Here is a 14,967-nt window from a genome sequence, read left to right as displayed (position 1 = left end):
CTTCAGAGCCCATGCTGCATCATCCTGACCTCACCTTGACCACGCCCGGCAGGTATGTTCAGGCACACCTGTAGTCAGCTTCTAACAGGTGTGGCTTACTGTGCCCTACACCCTCCCCTCTACCATTTGCTCCCAATTTGCTCAGGAGATGTTGTCCCTTTTCCCTTCTCCAGGGGACCATGTATGCCTCTCTTAGTGTCCTCCTTGTTTACTAGATTCTCTGGCAGTGTGGATTGTAGGCTGGTAATCCTTTCCTCTATATCTAAAATCCACATATGCATAAGTATATTCTATATTTGTCTTTTTGTGACTGGGTTACCACACTCAGAGTGGTTTCTTCTAGTTCCATCTACTTGCCTGTGAATTTCAAGATTCCTTTTTTTTTCTGCTTAGTAGGACTCCATTGTGTAAATGTAGCACATTTTCTCTATCCATTCTTCGGTTGAGGGATCTCTAGGCTGCTTCCAGTTTCTGGCTATTACAAATAGTGCTTCTATGAACATAGTTGAACAGATGTCCTTGTTGTATGAATGTGAATCTTTTGGGTATATGCCTAAAAGAAGAATGGTGCAATCTATTGGAAGACTGATTCCAATTTTCCTGTGGAGTCTCCATAGAGATTTCTAAAGTGGCTGTACGAGTTGGCACTCCCACCAGCAGTGGAGGAGTGTTCCACTTTCTCCATATCCTCTCCAGCATAAAATGGCATTTTTTTTTTTGATTTTAGCCATTCTGACAGGAGTAAGATGGTATCTCAGAGTTGTTTTGATTTGCATGTGCCTGATGGCTACAGAAGTTAAACACTTTCTTATGTGACTTTCAGCCATTTTAGATCCCTTTATTGATAATTGTCTATTTAGTTCTGTACCCCACTTTTTAATTGGATTGTTTGGTGTTTTGGAGACTAGCTGGTTTATTTCTTTGTATATTTTGGAAATCAGCCCTCTTTCAGATGTGTGGTTTGGTGAATATGTTTTCCCATTCTGTGGGCTTCTGCTTTGTCTTGCTGACAATGTCCTTTGCCTTACAGAAGCTTCTCAGTTTCAGGAGGTCTATTTATCACATGTTGATCTCAATGTCTGTGCTACTGGTTTAATGTTCAGGAAGTGCTCTCCTTTACCAACTATTTCAAGAGTACTTCCATCTTTGTCTTCTAATAAGTTCAGTGTGGCTGGATTTATGGTGAGGTCTTTGATTCATTTGGACTTAAATTTTGTGCATGGCGATAGACTGACTTTTATACCATCCTGATGGGGACTTTACTGTGTATGTTTATCTTATTGACTGTTAAATAAAATACTGTTTGGCCAATGAAACGGCAAGTTAGGCAGGGCTAGGAGACAAAGAGGATTCTGAGAAATGTAGTAGAAAAGTGATGATCCAGAGAGGAAATGACATAGCAAGGAGACTCATATTTAAATGAAGGAGAAACAGGAAGGGTCCCTTTTTCCCGTTTACCTCCTCCAGCAGCAGGATGTGAGACACCAGCAAGGCATCCGATAAGATAAATCTTATAACTTATATTTATATATGATAGTTAAGACTGAGCAAGCAGATGAGGAATCCTAGTCATTGGCCAAGCAGCATGGAACCTAATAGAAGATTCTGTGTATTCGTTTGGGCCTAACTCAGGCAGGTGACAGGTGTAAAGTTCACACATGGCAGTGGGGCTCAGGCAGCTTTTGGTAGAAAGATTTATCATAACAGAATGGTGCCAGTGAGCAGGATGACTCAATGCCCCCAAAGTTCCCTAGCCTGTGGCTAGGCAGGGATTCACAGATGCTCCCAGCACCCAGCCGACCTGCTGCCACTGAGCTGCTCCCAGTTTGGAGACACACATAGACCCCCTATGGTTTTTCCACCATGCCCTCAGGAACAGCTCAGATTGCTGCCTAACCACAACTGGAGGCCTCCAGCCCATGAACCGAGTTGTAGTAGGTCTCGGCTTTCAGCAGGGTCCATGCAGTGGCATTAAAGCCTCACCTCACTCATTCAGTGGTTGCAGCCTCAAGGCCATATACTCTCTAAGATAAGTGCAGCCACTTTTGTGACATCTCTCCACAGCTTCCACCAACCACTTCCAAACACTGTGGACTAACTGAACACCTGTGCCACCAACTGGTCAAATATAGTTACTGCATCTGGAGTAGAAATCAGGTAAAATTTTGGCGGAATATTTATCATTTGCTAATATTGGTAATATTTTTGCTTATTATGTGAATCCCCTGTTTGAGGAGGATGCTAATCTGCCAATTACGGGCCTATATACCATAATGGCAGTTAGCCTGCTGACACAAATAATATTACTAGCCAGAGGGCTCATGAACAGGGACAGAGATAACCTCATCACCTGCTTGCAGGAAATAACAGCTTTATGAAATGAGGTTTTGGAGAACAGATTAGGTCAAACCACAATTGTGCAGCAAGTGGAACAGAAATTGGAAGATAAGCTTGGCTCTGTGTCCAATACGCTAAAGACAGAGCTGTCTGTTACCCAAGATGAGATGCAGAGTATTTATGAAAAGATAAACATAGAGAAATCCTCCATGTCTGAGGCCTTAGAGGCTAGGCTGTCTGGTAGGCTGTCAGAAGCCATGACGAGCTAAAAAATATCTGTAGCCAGCTAGAAACTTAGATAGGCAATGTTACCCAGAAACTAGATGCAAAGGTGCAAAGTACCCAGGATAGGGATTGAAGAATTGGACAATGCCATTCAATCAATTATTGAAGCATCCAAGGTAGCAGATCACAAATTTGAGTCTAGATTTGAATGTTTAGAAGATAATTTAGAGTACAGGGCTGAAAGATTACATAGGTCATTACGGTCAATTGCTGAGGACTCAAAATCAGCAAACCATGACCTCAAATCTAGACTCCAATACCTACAAGGCAGTTTCCATGCCATCCAGATTGCTGCCTAAGATGATGGTATTAAAGACCTAGAATATCATGTACATGAGCAATTAGAGCAATTCACAGATTCACTAACATGCTTGGAATCTTTTATGATTAAGGAGATTGAAACTTTTCAAAAGGATATCATTACTAGGCTTAAAGATCATTGGGATACCTCAGAAGCAGAATCACTCCAATCCCAGGCACCTACAATCCCAGGTATCATGACTATTCCTCTAAGGTTGTTACTCATACACCGTTAATGAACAAAGCTACCATAATAGAAAAGCCAACTTCTAAGAAAAACCTTCATGGACAGATGGCAAATGAATGACAACCTATAAGCTGAAGGATCTTAAGAATATTAAAGAATCATTTGTCTCATATGGTCTCCATAGATCATATGTAAAACAGCTTTTACATTCATGGGCAACCTTTTACAGGATGAAACCCACAGATTGGGAACGATTGGTAGCAGCTGTCAGGGTATAAAGGAAGGTTTTGAAGCCCCTCTAGATAAGCTTCTTGATCAGGGTATTTATGCTGAACGACAGTTTCAGGCTGAATATGATGACGGTATACTGTCTCTATGCAGGAAACAGCATTAAATGCCTGGGATAAGGTTTGTGAGCCAGGAGAATGCCTAGAAGCTTATACCAGAATAGAACAGGGGCCTACAGAACAGTTCCAGGACTTCTTACAAAGTTTAACTAGGGCAGTAGAATTACAGGTAACAGATCCAGAAACAAGACAATCATTTATATATACATTAGCTTATGAAAATGAAAACCCAATATGCAAAAGAATACTTTTGCCTTTAAAGATCAGATCAGCTCTGCTGGAAGAATGGGTTTTGTATGCAGCCAACATTGACTATAATGTGCAAGATACTGGAGCTTGGGTAGGAGAAGCCATCTCCAAAGATTTAAAATGGCAACAGGAAATTAAAAAATTCTAGAGGTGAGGATGTAAGGGCTTGGCAAGGAGAAGCACCTTACAGAGGTCAACATAGGTACCAAGAGGCTAGAGGTTACTACTACTATGAACCAGAACCTTGGGTAGGAAGAGACTTCCCCTGGAGACCACGAAGGCACCAGGAATCTAGATGTTACAACTGTGGTAAAATGGGATATACTAAGCGAAATTGTAGACAAACAAATTCTAGCAATGCCTCATACGGAAGGCCACTGCCTTCTAGGTTGTGTAGAAGATGTGATAAGGGCAGGCACTAGACCAATGAATGTAGATCAACCAGGGTCATACAAGGAAACCCGTTAAGGTTTGGAAACCCCGAGGGGTACCTCAAGGAAGCCCCAACATCGAGAAATGTCGTGTCATTACGAGTAGCATTGGGAGACAATCTCTCAGAGGACAAATAGTTCTTTGCCTATTGTGAAAAATGATACTGCTCTAGATGGTATATTGAATAGTGATGAAGAATGAAGTATGAATGGACAAAATGAGAAACGCATATTTTGGCAAGCTTCTATTAAAGATAAAAGGCCTCAGTTGAAAGTGAAAATTAATAATATAGTCATTACTGGCTTAGTAGACACTGGAGCTGATATAACTATTAGTACCCAAAAATGTTGGCCACAAAATGGCCTGTTAGAGAGGCAAATATACAATTTTTAGGAATTGGAACTTTATCTAGAATTCGACAGCGTGGTAACTCGGTGATCTGCATTGGACCAGAAGGACAGAAAGGGATACTGAAACCATATGTGTCAGAAATAGCTATAAATCTCTGGGGTCATGATCTCTCACAGCAATTGAATACTCAGATTAATATTCGTCCAATGTCAGATACAAATTACGTACAATCTTTAGATAGTAGAAAACATCTGGTAAGACGATATGGAAAATGATTACCAAACATCCATGCTATACAGAAATTAGGTATGGTGGACCTAATTAGAATGATGGACCTTCAGAGGAGCCTAAGGCCCTGCCATTAAAATGGATTACAGATGAAGCAGTTTGGAAGGACAATGGCCTATGACCTCTGAGAAGCTAGAGGCTTTAGAAAAGTTATTAAGGGACAGCTAGATGCTGGACATATAGAGGAATCTACCAGTCCTTGGAATTCTCCTGTATTTGTTTTCAAAAAGAAACCAGGTAAATTGAGAATGCTGACAGACCTGAGAGCCATAAATAAAGTAATTCATCCAATGGGCTCTCTGCAACCTGGAATGCCATTACCTTTCTTAATACCTAAAGGATGGCCAATCATAGTAATTTACCTGAAAGACTGTTTTTTCACAATACCATTACAGAAAAATGATAGAGTAAATTTTGCATTTATTGTACCAACTCTTAATAATTCAAAGCCAGTTAGGAGATATCAATGGAGAGTTATGCCACAAGGAGTGCTGAATAGTCCTCCTTTGTGTCAGTACTTCATACAGCAACCTTTGGAAATAATTCGTAAGAAATTTTCACCATCTCTTGTTTATCATTACATGGATGACATTCTTTTATCAGATTCTAATAAGGAAATTTTGTAACGTATGTTTAAAATTATGAAGGAAATTCTGCCTCGTTGGGGATTACAGATTGTCCCAGAAAAGATACAAACAGGAGATTCTATTTACTATTTAGGTTACAAGATAGACCTTCAAAGAATCCTACCTCAAAAGGTACAAATTAGGAGAGATCATTATCAAACTCTTAAGAAACAAAAACAAAAAACCAAAAAACAAAACAACAACAACAAAAAACTGCTAGACTGAATCAGCTGGTATACTTCAAAGATGTACTAACCTCTGTATGGAAACTGGGACATGATTACGTTGCAGTCAAGGTTTTGCACTGGTTTCTACAGGAGAAGAAAAACTTTGGATACCATCAAAGTTGATCAAGATTGATGTGGAAAAGGAAAAACCTCTTGATGAGGACAAATGACAGGTATTCTACTTAGGTATATCTTTTAAACTAAATAGAAACCTTCCAAAGGAAATGGAACTATTTTGCTTTTATCTTCACAGGAAAACTCATCTCCAGAAGGCAAATGACACTGCATGGGTAGATACTTAAGAAGAGAAGGTAGACATAACCATCAAACAAAAGGAACATGCCATACAGTAAATTTTACAGCTGTCTCTCAGAGAACTCTATTTCCCTTCATTTCCTAGTCCCTATTCAATTAAACCAATGCTGGATTTAGATGTGGATTTGGCTTTCCTCCTCTAAAATCCAATCACGTTATTTAACTAAACTTTAGTGTTTCTGTGTTGTATCAAGAAGCCAATTGATGTAATACAAAATAAAAGAAGAATTTGGCGACTGTCTTTGTCTTTTCTTGGATCTTTCTCTCAAGGTGTACACCCTCTCATATATGTTATGCTCTCATGATTGCATTGCCCAGCATGTGTACATACACAAGCAAACATTTCTCTGCTAACTGTTTAGGTTTGAGTCCCACACAGCCAATAAAAACCTGCCCGACAGCAATCCATGGAACCCTGGAATGAAATGGGGCCACACCCCCTCGACTGCACTGGATCCAACTTGCTCCATTTCAACTGACACTCCGGCCAGAGGTTCGGGTACTGACTTCAATCAAGTTGAGAATTTCAAGCCAGATCTTCAATCACGTGACTCCCATCTAACATGGACTGGATACAATCCATTCAAGGCTTTCACTATACTAACATTTTCTCCTACAGGACTCCACAAGGCTATCGTTGTCCCATTTCAGCAAGAAGTAATTTGGTGGATGCTATGCCCCCTTTCCCCATTGTTGTCACTTAGGATAGTGTATATATATAGTTATGGATAGCTTCCTATTTTTTTATGGTTTGGATTGGAATGAGATGTTCAGGCTTGGACAACTCTCTCAGATGACTTTAGGGTTTAGTTAAAATAGATAGGATGGGACATAATCAGATTGCTGTATCTTCTTATATTTTACCTTTATAATTTTTAATTACACTGTTAAGTTTTAATCCTCTTTTATACTAAAAGGGGGATTGTAGGGGAAGCTGTAGCCATGCCTACTTAGGGGCTGGCTACAGATCTGCCTGACCATGCTTGCGAGGGTGTGGTCAGGGTGATGTATAGTGAGACTTCCAGGGGACTGTGTTTCTTTTCGGTTTCACTTCTGGGCTTGCTACAGAGACAGCAGCCACACTGACTGGCTAGGTCACTCTGTAAGAAGGGCTTTTCCCTATTAAATACCCTTGTATTTCTACCTGACTCTGTATTGGTAATTTCCCACTATATGTGTGAGTGTGAGCTACCAAGATTGAGTGCTGGGGAACTAGCCTGAGATTTTCTGGAAAACAATCAGCACTCTACAGTGCTGAAACTTCTCTCCAGATGTCGATTTGACCTAGTTTTTTCTTACCTACTAGCAACCCTAAATTTTCAAAATCCATGTGCCAAGGCCCTGGATTGCTTGTCAGGATGCAGATGCCAGCTGTGACTCAATATGGAATTCTGAAAAGTTTTGTATTGGTCTCCTGATGTAGAATACAAAACATTTTGTGGCTCTTCTGCAGTAGAACTTTTACATTTAATGAACAATTTTAAGCTACGCTATTTTCTCTGACTGTGTCATTAGTATGTGTTTTAGTCCTTAAGGAAATGCTGAACTCTCCCTCTCTCCCTATTCCTATCTCTCTGTAGCATACTATTGTCTTTAATCTGTTTATATACCTGTCTAATGAGGTGATTATCCCTTTTCTATTATCATGCTCTCATTTCAGGTGTGTTGTCAGTGGTACCAAATGTTCTATGACTGGCATGTTGCAACTTAAATCCTACAATCAATTCTTAACAATTATTTCAGAAGCTCTTTTTCATCATTGATTCTGAACAAATGAGTTACCTTCTCAGAAGCTGATTGCTTGAATAATTCAGTAAAATATGCTATTTTTTTCAAATTTTGCCACAAACATAAATGAACAGGTTTTAGTCATCTCCACTGTTTTCCTCTGTGTTATGAAAGTCAATATATGTATACTCCTGTAGTTGGGGTGGCCTATCTTCTTATTTCTCACATATACTTATTGATTTACATCTAATAGCTCATGTAAATTCATCAATATTTATAGTTACATTTAAAACATGTATTGCCAATTATACCTATGATTTCAATTGTCTTAACTAGCCTATAAAAGGCTGAATTATGACATTTTATTTTTCTTATATATGTATGTACATACAGATGTATGAATGTGTTTCATAACAGTATCATTGAACCTATGTGTCCAGTCTTATCGCACATAAAACTCCTTGTTTGTCCCTTCCTCATTCCTAAATACTTTCTCTTACAATGGTGTTGTATGTATTTCATGTCTCACTTTTCCCCACTTATGTCAATTTCTTCCCATTAGCTCATTTTTCTCCCACTTCACAACCTACATATTTACAAATGTAAGCATTTATTTACATGCCAATTCAAATGTATTTTATTTATGAGTGAAAATGTAATAATTATCCTAAGTCTACTTTATTTGCTTAGCATTATAACTCCCAGTTGTACCCATTTTCATGTAAGATTGTAACTTTTGTATTCCTCTCAAATAAATAACAGCCCATTTTGCATATACATTAGAATCTCTTTTTCCATTCCTTAGATGGACATGTAGTCGCATTTAATTTTTTTAGAATTGTGAATAGTTTATTAATAAATATGCCTGGAAAGTATAACTATAGTATTATGACTTAAGTTTTCTAATAATGGAATGATAAAGCAATTTTATTTTTAGTTCATTAAAGAGCTGGCATATTGAGAGCTATAGCATCCATACCAGTTTTCATTCATACAAGTAGCACAAAAGAGTTTAAATATAAATAAACAGATATAAAATTTCTGTGTCATTTTGAAGTGAGTGTGCTTGTGTACATTTTTCTTTTTTTTGTTTTTTCGAGACAGGGTTTCTCTGTGTAGCTTTGGAACCTATCCTGGCACTCACTCTGTAGACCAGACTGGCCTCGAACTCACAGAGATCCACCTGCCTCTGCCTCCCGAGTGATGGGATTAAAGCTGTGTGCCACCAATGCCCGGCTGTGTATTTGCATTTTAAAAACTAATATGATAAATATTGTTGCTTCCCCAATATTATACTAAATTTTTGACTAGATTTAAAATTAGGAAAACCTTGTGATGATATTATAATTAACAGTCAATCAAAATACAGCTATGTATGTATGAAATATAGGTTAATGGAAAGATAATGCATCAGGTTTAATATTAACTTAATATATTAGTACTTGTATAAAATGCTATAAATTTTATTCTCAGATGGATCATGTATAATTCCCTTTGAGAATTAACTCAGCACTCTATATCAGAGCAAAAACAATTATAATATACTAAGTGACTTAACAAGAACACTAATACCAACAAGGAATGTTGGGAAGGTTCTCTGGCAAAAGAGGAAGTCTTATCTGATCCTGTTAAATGCTTCAACCAGGAGGTACAGAACAATAAAATTAGTGATGTCTTCTTTCACAATACAGAAACAAGCCAGATGATGGATCAGATAGGATGGCAGATAGTAAACCTGAAAAATGTTAGAACAGATAATAAGACTAAGAAGAATGTTACTGAAAGGATGGCAAATGAAAAAATAAACATACTAATCAGAACAATGACAGTGATTTGGGGAACACTCAGTGTTTTATCTTTAAGAGTTATGAAAGGATTTTGTTTAAAGTGAATTTCAGATAAATTACAAAATACAATGGTAAAAGTAAAACTTTAACTCTCAGTTTTTCAACATATTGTGAACAAATACTGACAGTTCTTAAAATTCTAAAGTATAAACAACCTCCACAAAATTGAGAAATGTGTCCTTCAATCATTCCCAATGTGGATGCACAATCAAAATTGTGTTATATGATAGGCTAATCAGAAAATATCATGCACTAGGATGCTATACAGGAACAGAAGTTATAGAATGAATGTATCAATCTCAGATGTGTATGTGTGAATATTTTCTATTTAACATCTATTAAAATGGTGTTTATTAGAGTTGCTTAGAGGCTAGTGCAACAATGGCTATCTCTTGATGGAAAGGCAAAGAATCTAGTATTTGTTCAGCTTTAAAGTTGTATATCTCAAATTATCTTCAGTCTACTTTGAAGTCACTAAGCATTTTCTAATATCAGTTAAATAATGCCTCAGCATCAAGATGGATGAACTTGCTAAAGAGAGTGATTGCAATCAAGAAAAAAGCCTAAGTTTCAATATGCCCTTCCCTGTGAGCTGCCATCATAAGGTGTCCCCACCAAGTACTCTAGTCAAGGAAAATTCCCTATGACTTTGTCAGGCCATGTGCTGAGTTAATAGATTTCAGAAATATTCCTTAGAATTTTTCTAAATGACTCTAGCTTATATATATTTTTAAGGTTCTCCCTTATTCAAAATCTGTCAGGAACTTAGATATATTATTCACTCTAAAACAGACAACTCTATCACTCTCCTCAGACCCATTCAAGTTACTGCTTTCCTACATTCTTAGTCCATATCTATGCTAACAAGGTGGATCATCATTGGGAACTTATTTAGATGAAAATAAAGCATACTAGAAGGCAAAAACAACCACCATTTTTTACTTCCTGGCTTCCCTTTCATGTGATTTTCCCTAGAAAATTTGAGTCACAATGATATAGCACAGTCATGCTTTCTAATATTTTCATACTGAAAACACTTGTGTTACAGGATTCCCATGAAGTTCTTTAGCTGCCTCAGTGCCCCTAAGTAACACACCAGACACTATATAAATTACAAAACTGTTGGCCAATGTCTAGGGCTTCTTATTGGCTAGCTCTGAATTAATTTGTAGCCCATTTCTAGCAATCTAAGTATTTCTACCTGGTCTTCTCTTACTGGAGAAATGTCTGGAGACATGTTATTCCTCTCGAATCCTACATTGTGACTCACTGTGCATACACCTCCCAGAATCCTCCTTGTCTCTTAGACCTGCCTGTCTAACTTCCCTATTGACCAAAATATTTTATTCACGAGCCAATTAGAGAAATGTATATACAGACCACTTCCCCCATCATCTCCTCTTTTCTGTCTAAATAAAAAGAAAGGTTTTAACTTTAACACGGTCAAATTATAAAAAAATAGTTAAGTAAGAACTATGTTTACAATATTTAGTCCTATCACGTTTTGCAAGATTTAAAGAAAATATTTTATCTGTCCTATCTTTGTGAGTCTAAAGACTAATATGTACCTTATCTTTTACCATAACTAAGGAAAATTAAAACCATAACTATCTATCTGTCTTCAACTCCATCAAAGGCCACAAAAGAATAATATATAAACTCTAGAATTGATGGAGACAATTTGCTGCCTGGTCAGTCACCTACAGTTGTGTAATGTTTCATCTTTGAGCAATCGTCTATAGTGTGTCTGTCAGACTCCTCATCAAAGCAGGAAGTTTTAAACTGTCTGCTTGTATTGGAAGTTTGCCAGTCACTTTTCTTTTTTTCAGTAGGATGTCTGTCAGACTCTTCCGTAAAGCAGGAACCCTGTAGCAATGTCCATCTTGTTTGAGTAGTTACTTTCCTGTGGTCCTACATGTCCATTTTATACAAGATAAAGGTAAACAACACAGACAAGAGCAGTTTTTTGAACAAAGGTCTAGTCTTATCATATTGGAAGCAAACTTCATAATGAGTTACTTTGATGTGTATCTTCCATTCTGACACAGTTGGCATTGGGTGGAGTAGTTGGCTCATTGTTAAGAAAAACTCTAACCATTTTAAATTACACATTCTGTAGGTCTTTGAAAGGTCTGAAGAATGCCTATCCTGTTGAAACATATCTCTCTATATATCTAGAATACTTAAGTAACCTAAATGTAAGTTTTGACAATTATAGGTAACTATCTACAACCTGTATTTAATTACACATTACATTTTTAAATGAGCTATACAAACACAATAACTAAATAAGAGGATATATATATATATATATATATATATATATATATAACAAAACTTACTTTAAATTTGTATCAATAAATGAAAATCCATTTCAATACAAAGAATTTATTTCTATACCATAATTTCCCTTTTACCTTTCAAAAGAGATTGGTTATGATCATTAACAATTTATAGCCAACCTCATTTAAATGAAAACAAACATTTATAAACAATATTTGGGAATGTGGGCATTGTTCTCTCTAAACTACTTCCTGCTGGTTGGGGGCACCATGGGGATCATGACAACACACAGAAATCTGGCCAAGTCCTTGTTTTTGTAGTCTGCAAGGCTGCATTGTCTCAGCTGTTTTAGATGTTGGATCAACTGGGCCACTGTTTCAGGGGGTCATGCTTCATCAAACTTTATTAGTCTGGAAGGAATACGTACCTTTTTATTTTCTGTGGAAACAAAAGAAAAACCCCTTTTCCCAAGTAAACTGTCCTGAGACTTAAATTTTGAAGTGAAAGCATTTTTAAAATACATAAGTTGGATCAATTTAGCAGCATTTATAATTAAATGTCATTTAGCAGTTGTTCCTTTGTCAGCAATTAAAAAAAATATATTAGTACTCTGTAGACATGAGACACAATTGCTCCTGTCAGCACCAAGCTATTCTGAAAAAATGTTGGGCACTTGATGACATTACTTCTGGAGTCTGTTCTCTCCCTGGCTAAAAGCCTCTTGGGCAAAGAACTTCCCCAACTTGACCTCTGACTTTGGACATGCTGTACTACTGTGCTTGCAGAAGATGACCTTAGAATACTGCTGTACCTTGCCATATCAAGGTGAGGCAGTCTTGCTGCCTCACTGCTTCTGTGTTGGTCAGTCAGATACCCCAGGCATTAGCCAAAGCTTTTTGCAACTACAATTCTGTGAGACTTTGGATAACTGTGCAGGTAGTCTCCTGTTTATGTCCTCATTGCACTTTTGGAAGTTGCTCGCCTGCACTTCCTGCCTAAACTACTATTGTTATCTTCCTTCTCTGGTCTTTGATGAGGTTGAAATTTAGACAACACAATTATTGTTCTCTCTTCCTAGACAGAAATATTCGATAAAAGACCTAAATATTCCAGCTTATGACAACTCTGTAGTAATCTCTGTTATGCCTTTCCCCTAGGACTGGGTATGTAGTTCCTTTCCTATTTTCTTTTTTTAATGCAAATTAGAAACAATATTCATTTACATATCAATCTACCTCTGCCTCCCCTCCTTCTCTGGTCTCCACTCCAAACCCTTAATGCTCCTCAGGGTGAGGCTTTCCTTGGGTGAAACTTCAATGTCTGTCATATCATTTGGAGCAGGGCCTAGACCCATTTGCTCTTGTTTCACTGGTGATAGGTCTTAAGTGTGTTTATTATTATTTTTCCTTCTGCAAGAGCATACTTGATATTTGCTAACTTTGTATATACTGCCATATCAAACCTAAATCTTTTTCTTTAGACTAAAAGGAGGATTGTAGTGAGGTATCCAACCTGCCCACACTTGTAGCACTAACCACGCCCATTTGGGGGTGGTCACATGTGCTGATATGACAGAGAGTAGGATTAGTTCTGGGGTACCTGACTCAGCACTCTCTCTTGCTTCCAGTTGGGTTACAGAGAACAGCCTGAGTGGATCCTTGGAGGTGGAACTGTGGGGGTCACCCACTTCTTGTGTAACTTCATTCTCCTTGAATAAACTTCACTTAGCCTGTACTGAGTCTTGTGAATCTTGATTCCCATGTAATACACTTATATACCAATTCCTATTCTTATGTTTGAAAAACTGTACGTCTCTATTATTTAACATGAGATAACATTTGTCCACATAATATTTTTTCCACAGACTCACCAAACTATATCCTGGTTCATAGTGAAGATACTTTTCCCCATCAGCGATTTAATTTGTTATTCAAACAAAACAAATAATTGTTATGCCTATACACCTCCATCTCTTCTAGGAATGATGAAAGACTGAACCAAGCACTGGTTTTTACTTATTCCTTATATACTATCAAAGAAAACACCGCCATCTTCCCTGCTGTTTCTCCTATCTTCCATGAGGGATTGGGAAGATTTGAAAAATAGAGGAGATCTTTAAAAGAGATACCTTAATAGAGGGAGCCATTATACCTTTAAAAAGAAAATATCCAGAAATCTACAAAGATGACCCCAACTAAGAATCTAAGCAATAGTGTAGAGGATACTTTGGATGTTCTTTCCTTATAATAAGATTGATAACTACCTTAAATGCCATCATAGAGCCTTCACCCAGTAGCTGATCAAAGCAAAAGGACGATGCTGGGAAAACCCACAGAAACAGCTGACCTGAGGAAGTGGGAGCTCACAGACCCCAGTCAGATAGCAGGGAACCTATACAGGACTGAACCAGGGTCCCTGAATGTGAGTGTCAGTTGGAAGTCTATGGGGCCTCTGGCAGTGGAACCAGTGTTTGTCCCTAATGCACAAATGGACTTTGGAATCCCGTTCCCTATGGAGGGATTATAGAAGATACTAGAAGAGGAAAAGGTACCGCATGCTCATGGATCAATAGTGTTAATGATGGGGAATGTATTGTGTATGTTTTATTGATTGTTTAATAAAGTTCTGTTTGGCCAATGAAACAGCAAGTTAGACAGGACTAGGAGTCAAAGAGGATTCTGGGAAATGTAGCAGATAAGTGGTGATCCAGGCAGGAAGTGACATAGCCAGGAGCCTCAATTCTAAGTGAGGAAACAGGAAGTGTCCACTTTTTCCCATTTGCCTCCTCCTGGGGCAGGATGTGAGCCACTGGCAAGGAGGGACCCCAACAAGGCATCCAATAAGATAAGTCTTATAAACTATATAGATTTATGATAATTAAAACTGAGCTAACAGATGAGAATTCCTAGTCATTGGCCAAGCAGCTTTGAAACTAATACAAGTTTCTGTGTATTCATTTGGTCCCTAACTCAGGCGGGTGGATGGCATAAAACTCACATGCAGCAATGGGGCTCAGGTGGCTTTTGGCAGAAAGATTTATCATAACATGTTAACACAAAAAAAATGGTCATCCTAACAAAAGCAATCTACATATCCAGTGCAATCCCGTTCAAAATTTCAACACAATAATGACCTTGATAGAGTAATACTCAGCTTCACTTGGGG

This window comes from Cricetulus griseus, assembly GCF_003668045.3.
Source record: "Cricetulus griseus strain 17A/GY chromosome 1 unlocalized genomic scaffold, alternate assembly CriGri-PICRH-1.0 chr1_1, whole genome shotgun sequence".
In the NCBI taxonomy this organism is placed as follows: Eukaryota; Metazoa; Chordata; class Mammalia; order Rodentia; family Cricetidae; genus Cricetulus; species Cricetulus griseus.
This window is presented reverse-complemented; position numbering follows the sequence as displayed.